Source organism: Cebidichthys violaceus, unplaced genomic scaffold, assembly GCF_023349555.1.
Source record: "Cebidichthys violaceus isolate CVI_PGR_0920_01 unplaced genomic scaffold, fCebVio1.0.p SCAF_10, whole genome shotgun sequence".
In the NCBI taxonomy this organism is placed as follows: domain Eukaryota; kingdom Metazoa; phylum Chordata; class Actinopteri; order Perciformes; family Stichaeidae; genus Cebidichthys; species Cebidichthys violaceus.
Genome location: NW_027176263.1, coordinates 4,026,334 through 4,045,040, shown reverse-complemented (window position 1 = coordinate 4,045,040; position 18,707 = coordinate 4,026,334). Strand labels below are relative to the sequence as shown.

General features: G+C 40.0%; 1 protein-coding gene across 1 annotated transcript in view; it reads left to right on the top strand.

Annotated features, from left to right (window-relative positions):
* LOC137880129 (protocadherin-15-like) overlaps positions 1-18,707 on the top strand; it is a 200,535-nt gene that overhangs the window by 25,132 nt on the left and 156,696 nt on the right. The window lies entirely within an intron of this gene.

The following is an 18,707-nucleotide window of genomic DNA, read 5'->3' as shown; positions in this document are numbered from 1 at the left end:
ATTTCCCTCTGCAGGGAATTATTTTATTCAGTGTCGCAAATATTCTATTCTGGAGAGCAGCATTTAGGCTTTTGTTCGTTAATAGTGTCTTTGTGAACAATAGTTCACTATAGCATGAGTATCTATAAGAAAAGGAGAGTCCTCCGTTTTACGTCCATTACTCTCCTCAAAGCCGCAAACCGTGCCTTCAAACGTCCGCTCCTTAGGGGTGATAAAACCACTGGACATGCTGCTCGCAAAACGTGTAAATAATAGCTAGTTTCCTCCGCATGTAGGCAGTAGTGGTACAGTAGTAGAGTTATAAAATGCATGATTCAACAGCTGCTAGTATAAACAACAATGTCAACAACGCCTGTAATTTGTTATCCATGTTGAATTAACCACTGGTAGTCCCTCTGTAATCAAGGCTAATGTTTGCTATCTTCCGGTGGCATGGCGAATTAGGGAAGAAATTGTCATGACTGCTAAGACCCAATCAATAGCGAACGTAGGTGTCTTTGTCATCCAAACTAAAACAGCATCAGCAGCCTTTTTAAAATATGTGTTTTAGGGATTCTAAAATGCCGGAATAGTGTGGACGCTAGTGTGAATGTAGCATAAGTTAAGCTATATCTACGTGTTTGAGCCTGACCTTAATACATCTTCACATTTTGCTGTTCAGGGGTCTCTAAGACACATTGACTTGACAAGCCTCAGACCTGTGATTGAACCCCTCCTTTATTATTGTCTCAACAGATGATTCTTTCTTTGCAATTTGCTTTCTTTTGTTGTGAAAGGGGTGAAACAAGCAGCACATCTTGATCAATATCTGTATGCTGATTGGGCGAGGGAGGCATTTAGAAGACAAAGCGGTTGATAGAGCAGCAACTGCTGCCTCTGCCAAACTCACGAGGAAACATTGTGTTTTGCTAATAATTTAATTAAACAGCTAGACTCTTTTAAACATTTGCATTCTTCATAAACCAGAATGATGTAAGAGACTGACAACTCAATGTTACCCATGCAAGACAGAATCAGAAGTGACACGTCAGAAATACATCAGTTGATCTGCTTGGTAACATCAGTTAAGTTGAGCTCACATCTCTGTGCTGGAGGGGACCACACTCAAACTGAGATTCATGTAATTACTGACAGAATTATTATAAAAATAGCTTTTCCCACCTGGTTCTGATGAGTTTTAGATGAGGTTTATGTCTTGTTAAATCTTTGCACAACTGCTAATTAATGCAGGTTCTCTAATTTTTCTCCCGGAAAAAAAGTCTTTTCATAGCTGCCAGATGCAAGTACTCATATTTTTTGCAAATGCAAATTAGGACTCATATGTTGATCATTTAAATTTCTCTCTCTTTGTGCGTTTTTGTTTTTGACTGCCTCACATTCACTCTCTCAGTTTCTTCAATTTGCTTGTTGTGGAAATAGGAAAAGTTTGACTTGAGCTTTTGGTCCACCCCTTCTGAAGGTAACAGGCCTAGTACTTGTGACAGGTTCAGAGTTTGTGTGTAAGGTGAATAACAAGGAGGAAGGAGATGAGATGGGATGAATAAAGAGGCAGCGGTGCAGGAAGAGGAGAATGTACCGCAGCATATAGGGAATATAGCCGAGGCTGAGCAAGTGGTTGGAGCGTAAGGGGTGCAGATGAGGTTCAGATGGTTGTACTCACAGATGGCGTGTTCGGTCAAGCACAGGCACAGACATCAGGCTCACATTGCACTAAAATGGGGGTCAAGATCAGACATTATATGTGTAGGAACGGGAAATCACAGCTGGTCCTAATCCAAGGAATATGGTATCCCTGCACTCCATTGTAGAGGAACCAGTGAAGGTGCCGAACCAGAGACTCATCTTATTAATCATATTTCAGGAGAGACAAGTGAATGAAGAAAATATCATTGTTTATTATAACAAATGATGTGTGATAATGTCTTAACATAAGGTCTATGCTAAGACTCTGAAGGGAGATTTGTAATCGAGGGGCATCTGCCCTGACCAGCAGCAAGATAAATCCCCCCCCGTGGAGTCCAGACTCTGGTGGTGGTGTTTGATGATTCTGGTGAGACTTGTAGGCTGACGAGGTTGATGAAATGTTAAATCTGATGAACCTGAAAAGACTGGGCAATATTGGGAAGTTGGAGCTGCAAGATGATTGGCTAACATGTAGGTGTGTTGCTGTGTTCTTGGATGGATGCGACCAGCTGATGAGAACAGTGGATATCATGATTGAAAACCCCCAAACGATGAAAGCAAGGAGATTATGACTAAGCGTGCATGAGACGAGTAAATGGTAGAGAGGAATAAACTACTGGCCTAAGCATGCAAACGTGTAGCGTTCCTGACTCTTCATGGGGTTTCTATTGGAATAGAGGAAGGTGAGAAAAGCGTGCCTTTGAGGCAATCCAATTCAGTGCTCCTCTTCTACGGCTTTGCTATAACACTAATATAAGCTCCCTCATCACTCAAGCTCCGAATGCATCTCCCTGACAAAACAGTAATCAGTGCTCTGTCTAGCATCCCTTAATGGGATGTTAAAAACTGCGGCAAGTTTATGACTGTTGTTTCATTCATCTCCAATTTGATTTGGATGTTTCCAGTAGGCAGAACACAAACTGCAATTCAGGGAGGCTGTGCTGTCTGACAACATGGCCTTTTTATTGTGTGTTTGTGTGTGTCTTGGCAGCTGCACAATTAATCAAATTTTTATCAAAATCTTAATATGGCCTTCTGCAATTTTCAAATTGCAGGAGGCGCAATATTTTGTTAAAGGCAAAAATGTGTGTCTAAATAAATATTTTAATTTAGATATTGCAGAGATTCCCTGGCCTACACATCATATTCACTGCGCAAATAACACCACAATCATTTCAATATTTTTCTAATGAAAATAAGAATAATAATGTAAAAAGTATCATTCCCTTTAATATTGCAAATCAAATTGCAATTGCAATATCTGTCAAAAACTAATTCCAATTGGATTTATTTTCAAAAGTGTTCAGCCATACTGATCTGCAGCACACCTGGAATTGGCTTTTAAAGGGTTCAGGATTAAATGAACACACGTGGTGTGTAGGTGCAGAGCACACAGCAGAAGGAAATTGCTGTCTTTGTGTTTGTTTGCTATTTTGCAGTGAAGATCGCCGAGACATTTCTGTGTGTTCAGAAAATGCCTGTGCTTACAGTATCTGAGTTTTATTCTGTATTTTTTGTAGCTGCATTTCACAAATCGTTGTGAAGCAATAGCGGCATCTGAAAGAGAAGATAGAAACTATAAAATTTCTTTATCAACAAATCGCTTTATCCATCCTGTACGTTGGAGTGTAATAACGCAGGTGTTTTTACCGAGCTCCATACTCTGTTATTAAGATATGTTGAGCGGGTTGTTTGTTTAGAATGTCTGAAGGATTTTCCACACTTAGTCTGAAAAGGAAAATACGAAGGAATTGCGTTATTGTTAAATCCATGTTCGTTAAATGGCGTCACATGTTGTCACCTATCAAGTCCACATCTTATTTTGTGAATTATTACAATTTTGGGTCATTATGACAGACTGAGGTCACCTGTTACAACAAAATGTGTCAGATAAAGATGAATGAGAGGAACAGGAAAGAGCTTTAATCCCCCTGTAAACAAATACAACATAATCCTACCTCAAACCCACTGCTATTTGGTAAAACTCACCATACTCCTCATGACTTTACCAATAAAGATGAGCCTTCTTTTGCATTAAAGCACAACAAGCCCATAATCATCATTGCTGGAGTTCGAACCATTGATGACGAAAAGAAAATTAAATGGAACACAAAGAAGATAAAATTTGTATCTGGCCATTGGTTCATGGTCCACTGTTGGACCAATGTAGAACATTATCTAATATACTTATCTAATACAGAGTATGACCAATACATTGGCAGGTTGATTTGATTCACCATTATCACAGATATATCAATAACTACATGTATGTTTGCAGATATGTATGTTTAAAGTTTATTCAATTCAAGCTAAATATAATTTTAAATTATGTGATTTTTACAATAGTTATTATTTAAAATATTTAAATTAAAATTTTTCTGTTAACGTATTGTCTGGTTAGTCAGCAACTTTACTGCATACCAATAAAAAAGGTGAAACAGCGTCACAAAAGTGACACTGGATTTTTGGGCATATTTACAGTTTGAATGTTCACAAAAGTAATTTTTATTGACAAAGAAGTGGACCATCCTGCCAAAAATGTATCCTAGTTGCATTCACAGTTGTTTTGAATAAAAGGAAAATATATTTTTGAAAACAATGAAGCCCGCTTTTCCATATCTACTCATCAATGAGCCGGTGTTTTGTTGTGTTGAAAGGGCTTATTCAGGAGACACAGTACCTGACAAGTAATAAAATACATGAGTCTGCTGCTGAGTCCAAAGCTATGATTAGGGCCAAATTCAAATTCACATCATTTGCAGTTCATCTGACAGCTGTCTGTCTCCGGTCCTGTTTTGCCTCCAGTGTATTCTAGATGTTACGACTTAGGAGTTCTTGAAAATCAGCCCACTCCACCACCTTCAAATCCAATCTCTGTCACGTCACCTCTGTCTGATTGCCTGTGTGAAAGGTGTTTATAAAAGTCTGAAACTACATATTGTTCATCACACACATGCGTCACACACATGCATGTACACACCAAGTCCCCCAGGAAGAGGACCAAGCTTTTAAGCAAATTTTACATCGTGGCCAAACTGTGAGGTCTGTCACGTGATGCCATACGGCCCAAAAATCCAGGGTTATTTTCCTTCCTCAGTTCATGTGAATGAGCCCCAGAATGGAGGCAGAGGGCTGGGACAATGGGTTGAAGGAAACACTAAAGCGGAAGATCGCCGGAAGAGCCGCATATTTTCATCTGAATTTTACTCTGAAGTCAAACTTTATTTGCTTCATGTGTCACTGAGTATCTTTTGTAGAAAAGAACGGGGCGCTGCCTCTGAAACTGTATCCAGTTCTCTTTATACATCCGTGGTCCACACACACACACACACACACACACACACACACACACACACACACACACACACACACACACACACACGCTAACACTCAGGAAACGGGAGCGAAGTGAGCACAGAGTGGCTTTTTTTCTTTTGACTTGTCGTGACCCGTTTCACAAGACAGTGTTTTTGTCTCATATGAACACTAACACCGAGGGAGATTTAGCAATCTGCTTACCGGGCATGCAGGTCAAGGGCATTTTTCAGGAAATGGAAGTTTTATAGCTTTTGTTTTCTCTCCCTTCCTCTTTGTATCTGCTATTACTCCTATATCTTAGCCCCATATCGGACTAATCTCCCGATAGCATCTCCGCCCCCTATCTCCTACATCTTATCTGTAGTGCCAGACACAAGGAAATGCAGTACAAGAAAAAGAGAGATAAAGGGAGAAAATGAGTCACGGAATTAGGGCGAGATGGAGAATAGATGGTGTAAGAGAGTGAGAAAAAGAAGGATTCAAAGGCTTTCTGTATAGGTGCCGTTAAGCTCCATAATCGCACAAAGTAAGTCGGTCTGTGTTTTTCAGTCACCCTCTTCACTGCAGAACAGAATGAATGTATGTATTTGTAATTTTAATAGTTTAAATATTTCTATTCAATTCTGAAAAAAGTTATTTCACATCATGAATTTAGATGAGATTTTTTTGTGTTCTTTTTTTTTTTTTTTACATTTGTACAGGATACATTTGTTTGGATAGAATACAATGCATCTTTACAGTCTTGTTTTGAGTATGTATTGATTTGCACTTTGTGCCTATCCCAGCTCCGTGCACAAACAAACTGTGACACCAATCAGTGTCCTCACAAAGCCCTCACGTTGGCACTTAATTGATCTTTGTTTTCACAAACTGTCATGTTTTAAAGGATGATAAGGACTTGATTTGATTCTGTCCACTTTTTAAAGTTGAAAGTCAGTTATAGAAGTCAACTGCTCTTTTAGGTGCTAATGGACTCTCTGGAGGTCTGGTTGCCCCTGGTCACAAAAGTAATAACCTGTGGTTGCTGTCAAAGAGCTCCCTCCCCAAGGTTGCCGAGGTGCAAAAGGAGGAAAAAAGGTAGAAGGGTAAAAAAAAAAAAAGTAAGAGGGAACATTTTCATTACAGCCCTTAGTGTTGGTGTCTATAGCCGCTGGGATTCCCAGTAACAACTCTGGTGTTAGTACTCTGGTCCCCATGTGTTCCAATTATCAAACCACTTCAGCTTCTATGCCCACGTGAGCAGCCCAAAGAAATCACATCTCATGAGTATCTGCTGTCACACAGCTGTAGGGCAACTGAAAGAAAAATTACAAAGAGTATCATGGAAATAAACATGCAATTATTTTCATTTTAGTTGCAACCAGTTATTATTACTAGTAGACATTATTCCATCACCAATGGATCACATAATTACTTGTATTTGTGTAATGATTTCACAAAGAATGATCCCATCTGTAGTTCCAAGAAGCTCTTTAGAGCATTTCAGCATCTTTCAGCAAATTCTTTTGGTTTTCTGTTTTCCGCTCCAACACAATTGAGCATTTAGCAGCTAAAGGGTGACAATACATCAACATTATGGCCACACAGCGTGTTTCAGCTGCTCCCAAGTGGCCCAAAGAAAATCAGTTATTGCAGGTTTAGAATCGCAAGACATGTGTACGCAAACTGTTGCATCTGAGTAGCTTTGCTCATGTTCCTTTTTGTGTGATGATTGACCTGATGTACCTTTGCATCACAATCCAAACTGTACAGTTGCACATCGATCAAGGATTTACTACACTAAAAGCCTTTTCACACCATGGATGATTTCTCATGCAGAAAACTCAGACAGCTATAACGTATAGATTGACTTCAGGTCTGCAAGTGGCTCAAATCTGGGAGCAGTAAGATATTCTGCATAATTATACAATTTCATTTTAATTTCATTGGATTTAAATTCCCATTCTTGTAGAGCATATTTTCTGCATCAAAAGGAGCAGGGAAACACCACAACACGGAATTTTGAACAAACTAGTCACAGTTATTTTTAAGTCCTACCCCTGTGCAGACTTAAGCCTGTGGATATTCAATGCTTAACTGGTGAGTCAACATGTCTTTGGCCTAAACCCCCTTTCTTTTCTTTTGGTTTGAATAACAGTTGAATAACTTCATTATAAACCCAAACTTGCTCGCTGGAACCCCTTAACTGTTTACAATGTTCAGATTATTGACACTGGATTTCTTAAAGCAGCAGCATCATCTTCCTCTTCAACTTATCCTCAGGGAACTGACAGGTTACAATGGGACAGAATTGTTAGTATTGATGTTTAAGCGCCCCTATTATCTATGGCAATGATATATTTCTAAGGCTTACCCGCTCTCCATGTGTCTTTTTTTCTTACTGTCTTGTTCACTTCTTTTCTTCTAACTCTTTCTCTCTCACTCACTCACTCACTCACTCACTCACTCACTCACTCACTCACTCACACACACACACACACACACACACACACACACACACACACACACACACACACACACACACACTGTCTTGTCAGCTTTCTCTGACCTCCCTCCCTCCCTCTCCCTCTTTCTTGCCCGCCGTCTCAGTTGCTCTGACCTCTCAATAACACACAAGCTGTCAGTGCCAAACTATGAATGTCCCTTGACACTTATTCGACTCAAGACTCCCTTCGGCATTTCCATTTGCACAGCGCCAATTTCAATTTTTTTATAGTGAGTCTGGTTGGGGCTGTTGCAAAGCCTGGAGTCAGAATAAGCCAAAGTTGAAAACGGAAACAAGCACCCTGCGCAGAACTATGTGTGTTTGTGTGAATGCCTGTGTCTGTGTTGGTTTTCACTCAACCATGGAGGCTAGCTGAGTCCACCTTTGGCAATTCTACCATCTGAACTAACTACCCACCATCCTTTAAATAGCTTGACAGGTACACATATTGACTTGTCAAGTGCATTCCATGGACCTTTCTTACTTTTAAGATAAATCAGCCTAATTAATAACAATCTGTTAGAGAGATAATTAGCATGCTAATGAAGACTCATGGCAGAAAGCTCACCGCTGGGAGTGCATGGTGCTTTTCTGCTTTACAGAGATGGCTCTAATTCAGCACCATGGACAGCATCAACTACTTCACTGTGTGGGAGGCTGCCTTCTGCCCACATCGATGTATACATAAATAGCTAATGACATCACACACTCACCATTCAAGTGTGCAGGAGTACCTGTATTTTGTAGAAAAGTCAGTTGGAGCTCTGGTATTTATTTGGTCTCAAATGTGTCCTTGTGCATATTTGTCAAGTTAAAGCTCTAAAAATGTAGAAAAACACTGTTATTTCTGTTGTTATTTCTTTTGCTCAGGCATGTGCATGCCTTCTAAGCAAATGCAGGGGTTGGTGCTCTTTTGGGGATTGTATTATGAAGTCCAGCTCACATGCCTCCAGAAAATGTACCGGTAGAGAAAGAGAGAATGTGTCCTTCCACCATGCTGTGCTCAAAAAGCAAGACATCCCCATCCTATCCTAGATTTTCTTCACACATGGTGTCACGCATCAGCAAGTCTGTTAGCTGTCTACTCATCTTTCAACCTGTGGTACTTGGTGCGGTACAGACGGTACAAGGAGTGAGAAGGCTTTTTGTGTTTTTTTTTGTTAATATTGTATTACCAACATTAACCTCTAAAATAACAGAATAGTCAGTAATTAGACAGCTCGTTTCCAACGTCACATTGACATCGGGATCTCCTTTACAAGCAAGATCTAAGTACAGAAAATATATATATAAAATAAATATTATGATAATGGTAATAACAAAGGAATATAGTTATCACAGTTCCCGGAATAAGGTTTAGAAAAGACACGGATAAAGTGATGAGGAGGCAGCAGGTAGAGTTTCAATGATTTAAAGAGAAAAAAAAAAGTTGAAGTTTCAGCTGAAAATCCCAAAACAAGCAGGAAACAGAAATGAGTCGAGGGCTGACAATCAGAACTGGTGTGAAAACACACAAGAAAGGAAGTGAAGTGATCTGAAAGAAAGGTGAAACAAACAAAACATAACCTAAGGGTAGAGCAGATTATGACAATAGTAATAAATTAGCAAAGACTTAAATATACATACATATTCTAAAATATCCTTGGCGTAGGCATAAAAAGGAAATAAATTATGTAAAACAGTCATACCTAAAACCATAAAGCCTCAAACCAAATTGTTTGAATTGCCCTATTTATGTCAGTGTGTCAAGTTTCTGTCTACTTTGTATGTAATTCCAGACAAATGGGGCAAAATAACTGAAGGCTGAATTTTCAAGATAGGTATTTACTGTAAGAACATATAGTGTACGCCAGTCCTGAGAACTGATGTTATATATAAGGTGGTCATTTTTCAAAGTAACCCTTTGTATAGGTGAAAAGATAAAGGTGCTGATCTCGCCTGACAGAGAGGGAGGGCCAGCCCACCTTCTGATACAAGACACAATGATCGTTGTGGCCATATGGGTCGTCAGTAACAGTGATAAGAGAGTGATAGGCAGCATCTAGATGTTTAAGGTTAGAGATAGGAGCATGTCTATAATCCATTCCTACAGTACAATGGCAAACGAGAGCTGTTCCTATGAAAAAAAGTTGCATCCTTAATTTGCTACATAAGTTGTCTATATGAGTTTTAAAAGTGGATTTGTCATCAATCCTCATGCCTAAGTATTTATAATGAGAAACGTGGTCCCTGTGGGCACCGTGTTGGCTACCTCTGCTATACGGTATTAATGAAAGTTGCCGATTATGTAAGATTTTCTAGTGTCTTTTTTGCTATTTCCAGGCGCTGAATTTTAACGAACTCTTCCTACGGAATTAATTGTATCAACTTCAAATTTGGTCAGTACAATCTAAAGACCTTTGTGATTAAACGTTATTAAAGGTTGGTTGTTTCGTGGAACAGTGTTGTCGTGGCGACGCATTCTTCACCATGAAAAACTAAAGCGTTTTTGAGGGGCTAAAAATACTCGAAACAGAACCAAACATGGCGCACAGATTTAAAGTCCTAAATGTAGTTACAGTTGTGGTCAAAAGTTTACATACACTTGTAAAGAACATAATGTAATGGCTCTCTTGAGTTTCCAGTTATTTCTACAACTCTGATTTTTCTCTGATAGAGTGATTGGAACAGATACTTCTTTGTCACAAAAAACATTCATGAAGTTTGGTTCTTTCATGACTTTATTATGGGTTAACAGAAAAAGTGACAAAATCTGCTGGGTCAAAAATATACATACAGCAACATGAATTAGCAATTTTGGTGACTAAGAAAGTTGTGTCAATGAAATGAGCTTCATAGCATGGCCTCTTAACTTCTTGTGAGTGATTATGAGTGACTACAGCTGGTGACTTCTCTGAGGCCATTTAAATAGGGCTCATTGGATACAAACGCCCACAAACGCTACAATGGGAAAGTCAAAGGAGCTCAGCATGGATCTGAAAAAGCGAAGTCAGGAAAGTCACTTGGAGCCATTTCAAAGCAGCTGCAGGTCCCAAGAGCAACAGTGCAAACTATTGTATGTAAGTATAAAGTGCATGGCACTGTTTTGTCACTGCCACGATCAGGAAGAAAACGCAAGCTATCACCTGCTGCTGAGAGAAAATTGGTCAGGAGGGTGAAGAGTCAACCGAGAACCACCAAAAAGCAGATCTGCCAAGAATTAGAAGCTGCTGGAACACAGGTGTCAGTGTCCACAGTCAAGCGTGTTTTGCATCTCCATGGACTGAGAGGCTGTCATGCAAGAAGGAAGCCCTTGCTCCAAAAGCGGCACCTTAAGGCTCGACTGAAGTTTGCTGCTGATCACGTGGACAAAGATAAGACCTTCTGGAGGAAAGTTCTGTGGTCAGACGAAACAAAAATCGAGCTGTTTGGCCACAATGCCCAGCAATATGTTTGGAGGAGAAAAGGTGAGGCCTTTAACCCCAAGAACACCATGCCTACCGTCAAGCACGGTGGTGGTAGTATTATGCTGTGGGGCTGTTTTGCTGCCAATGGAACTGGTGCTTTACAGAGAGTAAATGGGATAATGAAGAAGGAGGATTACCTTCAAATTCTTCAAGATAACCTAAAATCATCAGCCCGAAGGTTGGGTCTTGGGCGCAGTTGGGTGTTCCAACAGGACAATGACCCCAAACACACATCAAAAGTGGTAATGGAATGGCTAAATCAGGCTAGAATTAGGGTTTTAGAATGGCCTTCCCAAAGTCCTGACTTAAATCCCATTGAGAACATGTGGACAATGCTGAAGAAACAAGTCCATGTCAGAAAGCCATCAAATTTAACTGAACTGCACCAATTCTGTCAAGAGGAGTGGTCAAAGATTCAACGAGAAGCTTGCCAGAAGCTTGTGGATGGCTACCAAAAGCGCCTAATTGAAGTGAAAATGGCCAAGGGACATGTAACCAAATATTAGCACTGCTGTATGTATATTTTTGACCCAGCAGATTTGATCACTTTTTCTGTTAACCCATAATAAAGTCATGAAAGAACCAAACTTAATGAATGTTTTTTGTGACAAAGAAGTATCTGTTCCAATCACTCTGTCAGAGAAAAATCAGAGTTGTAGAAATAACGGGGAAACTCAAGAGAGCCATGACATTATGTTCTTTACAAGTGTATGTAAACTTTTGACCACAACTGTATCTGATGTGATTTTAATGCTTCAGAGTGACAAGTCAGCTCGATAGATTCCCCTACAAAATTTCGACGATGCAGCCCTTGCAGTACATTTGACCTACGTAGATGTATAAAATTTGGTAGGTACGTGTATCACATGTAGACTTAAAATTTGTGTATAGGTGTCCATGCTCTAAACCCAACTGGAAGTCAGCCATTTTTAATTTTGTATGAATATGTCATGTTTTTTTAGCTATTTCCAGGCACTGCTTTAACAAACTCCTCCTAGGGAATTTATCACATCAACTTCAAATTTGATCACCATAATCAAAAGACCTTTGTGATGAAAAGTTATCAATAGTTTGTTGTTTCATGGAACGGCGTGAACGTGGTGTGGCGGCCATTTTACATGGTTCGCCATCATCCAGCAAGCTGTTGTAAGTCGACTGCACTTTGTCAAAACTGTCCCAAATTTGACAATGTTTATTTTTTTTTTATCAGAGCAGGAGAGGTCTGGCAAAATAACCTGGCTACACCGCTGGTCCACGCAGGAAATACCGTCTAACTCATACATGCAGTTTCTGATGGTTACAGAAATGCACGGCCGCATCAAAACAGAGTCCTGCCAGTACCCTCGACGTGCGTGATGCTGTGAGGGCCCGATCAATGCTGCTTGCAGCTTTAATTATATTTATATTCTCTAGGAGGAGAGTGAATAGTAGGGGATAGTAGGACATTTAAGTTTGATATTCTGCTTGGAGTGTTGTTCAATGTCAACACATGAGATTTGATTTATGATTGTGCCAAATGTTAGAGAATTGTTTGCCGTGTTAAGTGAAAAATGTGGTTTAGAACTCGTCTCAGTATAAAGCAAGAAATGTGCTAGTATTTTAGCAGATTTGGTTCAGGGTTTGGTATAGATTGGAGTCATTGTGTCTCTCTCTCAAGTAACAGTATTAGTTAGGGCTGGGTGATAATTCAATATGATGATTTATTGTCTTTCAATGGAATCATTTTGTGATTAAATCATACATAGAGATATTGTGATACACATTTACAACATTTTAATTGATAAAAATAGCACAAACTAACTCAAATGTCTCAGAAAATCTAATTATTATTTTGCTTTCAAGCTCTTAAATAAATGAGAAAAGCACAAGAGTATAAAAAAAGACTATTTATTGAGTCACCAGAAAATATGCTATATTATGATAGGCCTATCATTATTAAGATATGAAATTACCTATATCGGGATAAAAGATTTTGACCATATCGTCCAGCCCTAGTATTAGTACCTCAGCAACTGAAAAAGAAAAAGGATGGAGAGCACACTGAGGGAATGAGGTATGGTTTGAAGGCCTTGCCTCGTTTAGTGGCATTAGGTTAGTAAACCCTGAGCATACGTCTTGAAAGAGGCAGCCAGTTCAATTGCAGGCCTAAGATTTGAGTCTTTCGGCTGTTTTGCCGCTTTAGATCTGCGTGTTTCTGGGCAGGTAGGTGCATATGCAGTTCTATGCGCATGTACAAACGCCAATGGGATTGCCTAAAGGGAGCTCACAGGCAGAGGATTTGGGGACTGTACAGCTGAGTGCATAGACACCGTCCAGGGAAATGACGCTTCAACAAGAAGAGTTGTTCAATATGTCTCAGGTGAAAAAAACATATTCAAGATGAAGCATGCCTTTTTGTAGAGTCAGTGTCTTCTTGCACCTGATTTCTCTCTAACACAAGGCTTGTATCATCACTGGCGCAGCTTTGATGAGTTTGTTGACAATGTGCTCAAAGCGCTCAACTTAAAGAGGCAAAGCAATATAAAAAAGGATTTTAAAAAGAAGACATCCAAAGAATTGTGAATTTTCTGCTCATCCAAGTATGACCATGCTCTCCTGAAAACACACCTGTGGATGACTTAGTTTGCCGTTGATTCGTAGAGCTTGCACCATCAGTTGAGTTTTTCTCAAATAAGAGGACAGCATCGGTTCATTTGCCTTTCCTTTCCAGATCAATGTTGACTGGATGGTTGTTTTGAGTCACACATTTAGTGCAATACGTTGATGAAGCTAAATAATGCTGCAGATGGTGTGCAACCAATTACGGAAACAGTCTTAAAACATCCAGTCACTCTTTGAAAACGAGTAATATTCAAACATTTTAATGGCCCCAAAACCAATTAAATGGGTCGGCACAATTCAATGGGCAAACAATTCTATACAAAAAAAAGATTGAATAAACACTTTCTCTCGTCCCCAAATGTGAGACAAGAAGTATTCATTGGGAATAATTAAACCATTGCTATCTGTCACTGCAGGGAGTTTACATCTGCGAGGCAAATTCAGTTCTCTGAGCTTTAAAGGAACGACTAAAGGTGCTGTGTTAATGCAATATCACTAATAGGAATTATTTTCCCAGAAGAAGACTTGCCTGCTTAGTGATTGAACCCTCAACTGACTACAAATAAGCAGTGTGCGTCATTCATAAAGGGACCCTCAGGCTTCCCTGGTTGTTCAGGGGGAAAAAAAAGCCACAAACATTGATACAACTTTGAGCATTCTCAGAAGAATAGACAGTACCTCAAAGTCAACTGAACCGCTCCTGGTCAAAAGTATTTTGTGCCTGTGTAATTAGTTTTAGAGAGACAAAGCTTGGAAATTTTAGATGAAAAAGACTGTTTCCATACTCCTTTTTGTATCAACATCATTAGGATGGGCAAAGACACTGCAGTTATTTGAGGAATGATAGTATGAATAATAGAATATTGATGAGTGAGAGGCCTGTTCATTTTTTTGTTATATGTGCCTGCAGTTATTGTTCATTTTTTTTCTCCATTATTCCTTTCTCTTGTTTTACTGATTAACTGACGTATTAGCACAGATATGTGCATTCACACATACTGCTTTTATACAAAGACACACACACACACCTGGATATGTATGATGTCTGTTTGGCGATTTCTCACTAATAAGACTTCCTTGGGGGCGCTGAGAAGAGACATGTTCCCAAGTGCAGGATATCCCTTAATCACCCTCCTCTGTGGAGTGTCTTCACTCCTGCCTGAACCCCTGGCCCCTCGTTTTCTCTGCAGCAACAGAGACAAGATGAGAGGGAGAATTAGTGCGGTGGCAGGGGCTGATTATTAGAGAGCTTCTGCTCCAAGCCTTCTTCATACCAAAAACAAGCTAGGCCAAGTGGAGGTAGCGATGACTTAACCCGGCTTAGCTCTGCATACTCATCCAGGGCCTATGCTTGCCCGTTAGAGGGCTATTTCTATACAAATTTTAGCTTGAATTATGCATTGAACTATGCAATGATCTTGCCTTGTCTGTATCCTAATGGTTCATATGTATAATTTACAAATCTGCTAGATGTGTCTGTATATAAAGTAATATGTGTAATATGCGTTTGGGATGCAAGTTATTCAACCGACATGCTAAACAAAGGTGATGAGTCAATTAGCATATATATATATATATATATATATATATATATATATATATATATATATATATATATATATAAATAGCAGCCCCTCAGTGGCTTATAGGTTTCTTGTTTTGTCAAGTCAAGCCTCTACAATGTCTTTGACATGACAAATCACCCAATAATAATAATAATAATATTAATGATAAAAGTATAGCTACATTCTTTTAAAACATGTAGCTGCTATAAAACACAAACTGACATGATGCGCTCTCTAATGAGCCGTCGGTCTTGAATTATACATTGTGAAGAAGAGAATCCATTCAATGGATACTGCGAGATTGCATTTTAAATCTCCAAATGCCTAAGTGGACCTTTTGTGTTGAGATTCTTCCTGCTCTCAAAGGTCAAGAGTGAACATCCATTCTGCTCTGAATTATGCATATCGGTAGTAATATTTAGAGCAGTGGTTCCCGACTATTTTTTGGCCGAGGTATACAGGCCTCAGATTCCCTTTCATCGAAAACTACATGTCACATTTTAAACTGGGTTATTTAACGTGTGATTATTTAAAAGCACATACTGTTAAAATGTTGTTACGGTTTACGTCTTTCCTTTTTTCTTTTTTAGCCACACTCTAGACATGGCGATGACGACCGGTCGGTCCGCCTCTTTGTTCCAAACTTTAGTGATCCTCTGTCTGGCTCAACATCAGCATGTTGCTGCCTTGTGAAACTCATATGTGAACTCCAAAATACTGCTGTTGATTATAAACTGCATGTGAACATTTTTTTTGTTCATCATCTCTAGAATACGTTGAGTTACACCACAATCTGTCTATATTTCTCTTTGCAACTGCAGAAGTAGAGACAGTTTAGGAATCCTTCATTTATAGGATCACATATAGGGTCACATTTGAACCGGCAATCTGTTCAGCTGTCATCATAACAGCTATGCTGATTTTGATGATGCATGGATTCTTATTAAGGTAGATTTGTGTCTTTATTACGCAAACAAAATCTTTGCTTTCAAAACGAAAAGCTACGGTTTCAAAACGAAAAGCTACGGTTTCAAAACCAAAAGCTACGGTTTCAAAACCAAAACCAAAACGTAAAGCTACGAGTTGAGTTTGGACGTAGTGGGCGGGGCATACGCTGCTGAATGAGCCAGGAGTTTCTATTGGTGGGTTTGACTTGGATCCCGGCATCTACTTCCACTGTAGAGGTTACTGTGATGAGCGGCATGGAGGTAAGTTGACATTATATTGCTCTGGTAGCACTTCACTTTGTTTTCATGTTGTTAGTGTCGTAGAGTCTCTTTTTTTAAAGAACGACATGAGGTGTTGTTGACATGAAGCTTCACTTTCTGCGTGCATGTAACGTAAGTCGAACCCACCAATAGAAACTCCTGGCTCATTCAGCAGCCTATGCCCCGCCCACTACGTCCAAACTCAACTCGTAGCTTTACGTTTTGGTTTTGGTTTTGAAACCGTAGCTTTTGGTTTTGAAACCGTAGCTTTTCGTTTTGAAAGCAAAGGTTTTTGTTTTGCAACCAAAAATTATAGTTTCATAAGCAAAACTAACAAATAATTTATTCTCAGTATATATTTTCACTTACAAACTTGATTTTTGATTGCAGTGCGAGAAATTTGCTTTCAAAACATATTTTTTTGTTTGCGTAATAAAGACACAAATCTACCTTCATAGGATTCAAGTGTCAGTTTTATTTCCATTGGTTTGGATGGTTGTGATATTCCCTTTATTAATAGACACATGGCAAATAGTTCATATCTCACCATTTACATGTACTGTTTGAGAAAGGTAATTTCATATTTTCAGGAGATTTGTATGAAATTTTACCACTGACAAGAAACCACTTTGTATATTTTTTGTAGAGGTTATTTTTCAATATTCCCTGCAACCTTTATTTGGGACTTATTCAGCGCAACATCTAATTAGAGTGATGGGAAGCTTTTTGTTCCTGGTTAAGCTGAAGGGAAGAAAAGGCTGGTGAATGTTGCAAAGTGACAGGTGAATCATAGCTAGCCGCCTCCAGTGGTATTATTTCTCTGCTCCACTCCAATCGACCTTCAGTCAGAAACTACAGGTCCTCTTTGGATTGAGAGGATGGCCTTGCAGTCCACACACTCCGTAATAAGTTATGGATTAGTTTGACCTTCGTGAGTGGATTTGGTGGCTTTTCTTCCCCTTCTTGTTCATCACATAGGAAAGACATCCTGCTAAATATGATGCATCTGTCTCAGCGGGTGTGTACATGAGTTGGCTGGGTATCTGGCAGATGTGAGGTGGGAGGAGGGGTAACGGAGCTTTAGCCGGGATCACCTTTGCTGACCGGTGTAATAAGATTAGCCTACCTGCTTCACACGTCATGACCGGAGAGAGAGAGAGAGAGAGAGAGAGAGAGAGAGAGAGAGAGAGAGAGAGAGAGAGAGAGAGAGAGAGAGAGAGAGAGAGAGAGACTTGAAGCGGGTTGCCCCGTGCAGTCCTCTCGCATTAGACCCAGGATACATCCTCACGGTGAGGTGCACCGTCTCTTTCTGTGTCAGGCTAAAGACACCGGGGCAGCAGAGCGCGGATGTGCCGGTGTGACGAGGCTGTAGCTGCCCTGCCAGCCGGTGTCTGTGGCTTCTTTTCCCGTCCGAAAGGGATTTTTTGTACGTACTTCTGGAGCCCAAACATGGTAAGAAGTTTTCTGTTATTTTGTGGACGATTATCGTTCTGCTTCACGCGCCGTCATTTAACTACCACATGGGCGTTACGATTCGCACACATATTGCCCAAGTGTCTCCTCTTCTCACTGCGTAATTGTCTTTTTATCATAAAATGGGAGCTTGTTCGGGGGGATGCATTGCCAGCATTGTCACCGTATTATGTCGATTCCCGGCCGTGAAATGAGTAATCCATTGGCGAGGCGCAGTCGTTCACATCAACTCTGATCTGTGCCGCTAATCTCTGGAGGGTGAAGTTTTCAAACAGTGATTTAGTGCATCGGCGTTGACTTTGGATTATTTTAGGACGACATCCCATCGATGGCTGCGTTTGACTGCAACATGCAGTTGACACACCATGCAGAAGCTTTTGACATATTTCAATGAGCTATTACGCGAGTGATTACCCACATTTCTGTGAGGTGAGGAAACCTCGTTGAGTGTGTCAATTCATCGGCTGAGCATCTACAGCTGCATTTTCATTTTTTTTTATTGGTTGACTTCTCTATCCCGCCTCATATGCATAACAATAAGGGAATTTGATCGAGAACACGACTGGCATGCAATAACTTCCTCTGCGAGGAGGACCGTTTAGGTGTCGCGCTGCAGGAGGCGCGGCGCGTGCCCCTTCAAAACTAAATTCATTCACACGGTCTTTTGACAGGCTCACGAGGGTATATTAATAAAATGTAACATGGACGATTTGGTGCTTAAGTGGGCCATAGCCTACTCGATAGCGTACTCTTTTTAGACATTAGAAACCGTTTTATAACCTTAAATGATTGCAGCATATTCACTTTACAAGTAAAAGCCCATGTCTCGTGGAGGTTGTAGACTACACCACTAACCTCACAGCCTTATAGAGTCCTGTTTGGGATCTCACGTGTCTGAGGTAAAGTGGAGGCATGCCATAATTTATGT